This window comes from Manacus vitellinus, unplaced genomic scaffold (genome assembly GCF_001715985.3).
Source record: "Manacus vitellinus isolate BGI_N305 unplaced genomic scaffold, ASM171598v3 scaffold_7_pilon, whole genome shotgun sequence".
Taxonomy (NCBI): Eukaryota; Metazoa; Chordata; class Aves; order Passeriformes; family Pipridae; genus Manacus; species Manacus vitellinus.
The window spans coordinates 11,185,299-11,193,120 of NW_021940813.1; positions in this window are offsets into that span (position 1 = coordinate 11,185,299).

A 7,822-nucleotide genomic window follows, 5' to 3' on the forward strand; every position below is an offset into this window, starting at 1 on the left:
AGACTAGGAAAGGCCATGTTTCCCTGCAATCAGTACACAGGAGGTGGGCATATGTCCCTCAGTCTTAATGTCACCACAGAAACTGTGAGCAAGCCAAGCCAGCCGCTTCCCCACCTGAGAAGCAAAGATAATTCTCCTCTGCCCACGTAAGGGATGCTCATGTAAGGCATGCTCAGTGCTCCAGGGTCTTCAGCACCTCCCGGGCTTCATATGTGACAAACAGATGTCACAGTTATCAGTGCCAAAAGATGGTGCAAAGAACGGAATCTTTCAAGTGCTGTAGATGGCAAATGCCTACTGAGGACAGGACAGCCGTGAAAAAGATACACCCCCTCCCAGAGGAGCACTGCAGGTAGGATTTCAATAAACCACCAGAAGCAGCTTTCATTACAGATTGAGAAAACATTACAATATATTTAAAACTGGAAAAAAATCCAACACATTTATTGCAGGCAGATTTACAAATGGGTACAGGATTAATGAAAAAAAGAATTGCCAAATGCCCGGATTACAGCAGTATTTGCAAAAGAGCTGGACAGTCACTCTGTGCACTGTTTATGTGCAGTTTCAGGTGAAAGCCCTCCAACTGTAAAACATATTTGTCCCTCATTCTACAGAATTATTCTGGCTCTTACTCCCTCTCCACATCTCTCTGACTACAGCAGAGCAAAAGAAAATTCCAAAAGCATTAAAAACAAATGTTAAAAATTACTGAGAAGATCCTAATAATTAGTCCCTCAATTATAACATGCATACTCATAGAATATAGTATGAGATTACGTTTGATTACACACATATTAGGGTAGATGTATCTTTTACTAGAAACCTTCAACAGTTCATAGTCAAAACATTAGCTGAGAGGTACTGCTAACGAAAAACTACTATTTTAGACAAGGAAAGAGAAACACAGCACATTAAAAAACCCACTTTATATCCACTGTGTATATACTACTACATTCAGAAAAGTGTTTAAAGTTTGTAAAATGAAAAACTCAAAAGAGAGAAGATGTGAACACGAGAAGCAGCAACATAACTTAAAATCAGCCTCTCCCAAAGGTATTACAAATGTCAGGACTGTGTTTACAAGGTCAGAGGTACCGTGTACAGCCATGAGGTAAATAAGGAAGGTGCCATACCAGGCTCCTGAAGAGATACAAAAAGTGAGGAATTGAAATAGAATATTTAGACCTTGTATATTGCTCTGTTCTTTTTAAGGTTCTTGCCAGAGGTTGGTCAAAGGAAAAACCACAAGTGAATGAGGAGATGGCATTATGCCAGGTGAGAATCTGGTAGTCAAAGAGCGTATTTGTGACAGCAATGGATCAAAACAGAAGTTTGAGATTAAATACATACTGTCTCAAGCCACTATGAATTTTGCAATTAAAAATTAAATCCTGCTCAAGGAATATAACTCTGAAGAGTCTGCTGTTTCTGTGCTTACAGAAACACTCTCTTTTTGTGACTCTGGACTCTTATTAGACCTGGATATATTAATTGCATGACCATGTTGGCAATACATGGCTATTCTGTCCATCAGCAAATTGCAGAAACATCACAACTCTGTGGATCATACATGGCTCATCAAAAGCTCTACTTTACAAAGAATTTTACACTGATTACACTGATGAAATTTTCAAAGGGTTTGGTTGAAAAAAAGAAAATTGAATTTTAAAAAGAGGACAGAAAGACCAAAAGTGTACATGTAGACTAATTACAAATATGATTTAAAGATACACAAGACCGAATGGGGTGCAGTGTCCAATAGGGCATATATTCAATAAAATCAGTTAGACTACTTATAATCAGTGCTTATTATGGCAAGTTAGACTTGTTAATTACAAGAATAATATCCAGAGTATTCTGTTTAGTTGTTGATAAATGTAATTACTCATATTTCTCTGGGTGCTTTTTGCTGTTATGCCCATCTGTACAGCAAAGCCAAATCTTTACGTGAGCACATACAAGTTTTGCAAAGTATTTAAAATCTTAAAACATGGATAACACTGCAACAACCAATGTCAAGCTCTATTTCTATGAATTTCAAGGATTTGTATCCCTGATTATCAATATTGTTCTCAACGTAAGAGGTTATAATTATTGTTATATTTAGGACTCTTATTATTGGATTACAACAAACACATTGTTCAACTACAGCTGTGGTCTTTGCACATAGAAATGCTGAAGTGTGCTGAAAAGTTAGTGTACCTGATAATGGCAGCAGAAATCTCTTTAATAGTGGAAGGGAAAGAAGTCAAACAACCCTCAGCATCATTAAGTATCAGGAATCCCTCAAATGAAGCAAATCAAAGGAACACATCCATTTACTCCTGATAAACACAACACTCAACTGCAGGGGCCTACGACAGCCCCAATGGCGACAGGATGAGAAACTGTCCATTCGATGTATAAAATGACAGATGTTAAGCTCCGGGTTAGAAGTTCAGCCAATATGGGAGGCATCTTGAGATAAACAGGAAATATCTGAGCCAAAACCAGAAGTTCTTCAATATGTTGTCCAAGCATTATAGAGATTATAGGACTATAAACACCGAATGAAACACTCCCCCAAAATGCCAAGAGGAAAAGCCATCACTGTCTCGATTTTTTCCTACATAAATCTATGCCCTTATGATTTTTGCAGCAGCTTTGAGGAGAGGAACATGCCATCAAAGCTTTACAGAAAGCAAGAGGCAAAAGTGGCATTGTCACTTTACATGTAATATACATTATCATACATAAGAATCCAGCCAGTCTAGTCTTATTCAGAGCCCTGTAATACTGTACAAAGTAACATACAAGGAGAGATGGCCCTGACCCAAGAAGCTCTATAAACTTCTCTTTCTCCATGAAATTCAAGATGGCTAGCTAATAAAGGCAAATCCCTCAACAGCTACTTTTATTTCTACTCTTTTTCACCATGCAGTTTTCATACTCTTACAATCATTCTTCCCATTCTTCACATGTACTCCATTTTGCAGAGTACCTCAGGAAAGGGAAGTCTTCTTGGGTTCATTTGATGTTTAACTTTTTCCTCAAAGTACCATATTTCTGCTCCAATTATCACAAGTAAACTAGAACACATTGCAACTATCTTAGCATATAGGCATTTTTCAAACAGCATTATAAAATTAGGGATCTAAATAGCATTAACTAACGTTTATTTGATTTGTGTTTTAACAGATTTTTTTGTTTGTTTTTTAAAATTTAAAATGTTACCATTTTTCTCCTCTAAAATGTTTCCTTGTACAACAGCTGTCTGCTGTAGGAATTTGAAGTTTCCTAAAAATCTGCAACCACACGTCAGACTATAAGGAGTAACTTTATTACTAATTGGATCCCCCTAAAATACAAAGCAACATATGAATCAGCTCAACAAAAAGTTTTTCTCAGCAGTGTCCTTCGACTTCAGAGTTTCTAGAGGTTTATCTTTGTACTAGCACAAAACAACTTTACAAGATAAAAACACAGCTTCTCACCAAACATACAATATTCTGGTGCCTGTAAACAAAGAGGCTACACCGCTGGTTTACATAGGAAAAACAACTGTCCATCTGACAACAGCGTGTGGTTTTATTACTCCTTCAACACATCTCTCATGCAAGCACTGAGCACTGATGACATTAAAACAGGCTGAAGTGAGTACCACCAGGTTCAAGCACACTACCAGTGTAGCAGCGCCAGAGCTGGAAAGGGCTGGCAAGGGTACAGTCCACCCAAAGCAAACCAGCTCTCCATCTGTCCCAGCCCTGGGCTACAGCTACACATCTCCAGCTGCAACTGTGCTAATGTGCAGGACCTGCCCCCTAAACAATTTTCCACCACACAGCAATGACAAGCTATCAAATTCCCAAATATGACTGTAAGCATTGAAACGCAACCACCATATTCCCTAAGGATGGGAGGCTTTGTCTAAATAGGTGTGGTATTGGCTTCTTAAACAATTTTGAAGGGGCTAAGGCTGAAAGACTCCCTCAGGACTTAATTTATGAAAGTCTTAATTTTCCATAGCTTTTCACCATGTCCCATGATTATTTGCAGCTGTGTTTCACACCATATGAATATAGGAAGTGCAAAGCCATCAAATGTGCAAGCATTCAGCAGGCAGGACAGGAGGGAAGTTTCCTTCCAACTCTGAGTGAACTCCCTCCCATTCATTATTCCTTCTCGCAACGCCCATGCAATTCCCAGGCTTGAAGCTCTCTTTAGCAGGAGTTTGCACAATTCAGCACAGTGTGAGACTTAGGATGGTTTTAGAGTTGTGGGCAGAAAAAGCTGTGCATCCCCCTCCACATGACAAAGAAACATCTGTAACTTAAAACCACTGGTCAAATACTTTGATATGTGTAGGAGTGTCTTGAAGAAGAAAGGGAAAGCTATACTTCTAATATTCATCATTTCCAGCACTTCACATACAATACTGCAGTAACCATTCCAAACCTCTGCAAAATACAAATGAATCGTATATTAAAGGGAAAAAGCAAGTACAATGTCAGACAGTCAGAAGTTTATGTAAGCCAAGCACACCCCTGACATTAACCAAGTAAGTAAATAAGTACTGGTTGTTCTTTCAGATGCCTTCCCATGTTTGCATTTTTACAGCGTGCTCTGGAGCAGCCACATTAAACACGCAGTTGTTGTTACACGAAGGGTCCTCCTCCTCTTCCTCCCTCACATGGGCTAATATATGCTATTACACAAAATAGTCAAATAACCCCTCCAACAGTCTTTATTATAGTTCTTCACCACGAAAACCAGTTTTGTTGCCAAGAATTTATTATGCCAGAAGGCATCCTTTTGGCACAAGCTGGAACACTGTGTCCCTGAAAAAATAACGCAACAGTTGTTAAAGCTTTCCTTTACCTCTGTACTTTACAATGTCTCCAATACGCTGGAGAAATCTGTTAATGGTTCAGATAAAGCTTCAAGATTTATTTGGTGATGTCCTCACACAGGGTCTGTGGATTTGATGCAGCCCAGAAGCATTGTTTGTTAAAAGCAGGGCAATTCATTTTGCAACAGGAAAAATTCTGCAGTTTTGTTACGCTTAGATTGAACCTCTCTCTGGAGCAACAAGGAACAAGATGCTAGGCTTGGTTGGGAGTGCTTATATAATAACTTCATCCATGCTTCCAATTACTCTTCCTTCCCTTACATTTAATTTTCCTTTTAATACCAGTAAAATCATCCAGTGTTCACTGGCTCTATCTGCCTCCTCTCAGGAAGGATTTCAGAATTAAGAGAGAACCCTAATGACATCAACCATAATTGGACAGAATATGTTCAAATTACTTTACAAACAGTCCTACAAGTACAGCTTTATTACATTCCAATATGCACAGATCCAGACTATGTTAAGAAGTCAAAACATTTTGGTTTTAAGCTTCTCGGCTAACACAATCTGCTTCAAACTATAGCCAAAGTAGAAAGCTTTATATAAGAGTATATGTAAGGATAACTTTACATGCCTGCTCTTCCCTTCTTTTCCTCTCACTCATTAAAAGAGAGGAACACACTTTGTAATGTAAAATCTACAATATGAACTGCAAATCTGTAAAGTAGGAGTACAAACCATACAACTGAATGACGGCAAAATATATTTTTTTGGGTTTTATTTTCTTTGGCAATATACTTTTCAAAATAATGTTGTCAGTTTTGCCTAAGTTGTAAATACATAAAAATTAAAAAAACAAAATCTGTTGAAGTGACAATCTAAGTTACACTTCAGTTAGTTTCCCATTTTACATAATCACTCTCTCATACAATTTATCATTATGAGCAAAAAGCAGTAACTAGGAATAAGACCCTTCAAAGACTGCATTAATCTACAGCGACACGTTAGTCTCTCAAGTCTTGTCAACGTTATATCTCCAGGAAAGAGAAATGAACGTTCACATGGAAAGTAAAGCGTGCACATGACACACAAAAATAATAACTTGTTTTTAACTATTAACTGCATGGTACTAAATTAATGGTATGAAACCTGTCCCTTAAGTTCTTTCCCAAAGACAAGATTAGTTACTTCATTGAATATTAATATTACACACTAGATACATTTGTGCATAATGATGCCATTTAATGTTATTAACGTTTTATAGTGCACACATACGCACACATTTGCTTCAATCAATTCAAACACCTAATGCTGGGAAACCCAGTTACTTGCCACAAAGTCCTTTGATCTCATTAAAAACAAACTTTCTGAAACTGAGTGAGACTTAAAGAGTGGGGTTTTTTGGAAAAACAGAGGACATCTCTATTTCCAAGCTCCTGCTCTAAGGTATGAAACACATCATTTCCACCACCATTTCCAAATGCCAACCAAATGCCAGCCATGTATTTATCAGCTGTATTCTGATCTTGCACTACATCACATGCATCCTAGTGCTTATTTATTATTTCAGTCCTCTGTTAAGAAACAGTAATACCTTAAAACTCCTAGTTCCTTTAGAATCTCTTTCCTAACCTGAACTATTTCAGAAACAACTGGGCTTTTAATAATTAAGCATGCATAAAGTTAAGCCCTGGTAAAGAGGAAATGACAATTCTAATGCCTATATATATAAGGTGCAATTCTCCTTCCCCTGACAGGTTCTGCTCTGATGAAGCCCCTTCAGAGCTGGTTCTTTGCATAATGGCCAGTTTCACAACTGTAATAAGGAGATAAGTGGAAAATTGAAAAATATCTGAAGCTTTAATATTAATAGCTCAGCATCAAAATTTCCACAAGTTCTTGATATATTTTGAAAATAAAAATATAGGACATGCAGATTTCTGGGACAGTACTTTTCAACAAGCAAACAAACCCTAAATTTTAGGGTGAAAACTATAAGCAGAAGGAGATTCTGGAGACTTTTGACTGGAGTGGTTTTGCAACATACTGCTCCATCACCTCAGGCAGTCTTTCCTGCAGCCAAATAATAGGACTCCTCCCTGAAGACCACTGCCTTCTACTCAGTTGTCCTGTTTTCAGCTCAACCTGCAGTTTTCCCATCTGCAGCCCACTGGACTAAACAGGTAGTATGCTTTCTGCACGGCAACAAGAAATTAGATGGCAACATCTGAGCACCAGTGATGCAATCCTTAATAAATAAAAAATTGTAACACTGCTTAAAATACCCTGGCATGATACTCTGCCTGTAAGGCTATATGGCCAACTTGTGGTTACCATCAGATAAGAAAAGCTTAATTACAGGCAAGATTTTTGCAAGAACCACAATCACCATCTTCAGCAGATGGGTATGGAGATTTTGTTAGGATTCCTGTTTGGAGAACCCATCTTACCACCAAGCTAGAGGCTGCACAAAGACCAGGTAAGTTTTACCTATATCAGCATCATTTCCATTTATTCCTTTCCCAGGAATACTACCAGCAAAAATTTCCCTCAGTGCATCTGTTAGTTCACCAGCCCAACCCACTCCCTCTCTTCTTTATCTCCTCCTCATACTCTTTGCACCTGAACAGGAATGGGAAAAACATTTTATTCTAGCATCCATTTTTCATCCTTCTCTCTCTGCATAGCTCCAAAGTCAGCATCTCCTGCAGCACGCAGCTTTCCTAAGTGGCAGCAGACTGACAAGAGCCTCAAAGATTCAGCTGCTGCACGAGAGCTGCTGCTAACATCAGCAAAGCCACCAGAAAGGGCGTTACTAGTGTCACCCCACTGCTGTTACTTGGAAAATCTGTGACTAGCACCAGAGGTATCAAAGACATCTTTCAAATACCAAGCTAGCAACGTGTTGTGCTAGAACCGGAAAGAAAGTTTTTTTTGTTCTACATAAAAATTCAAACTCTGAGCAGCCTGTAGGGATCTTCCCTCCTTAAC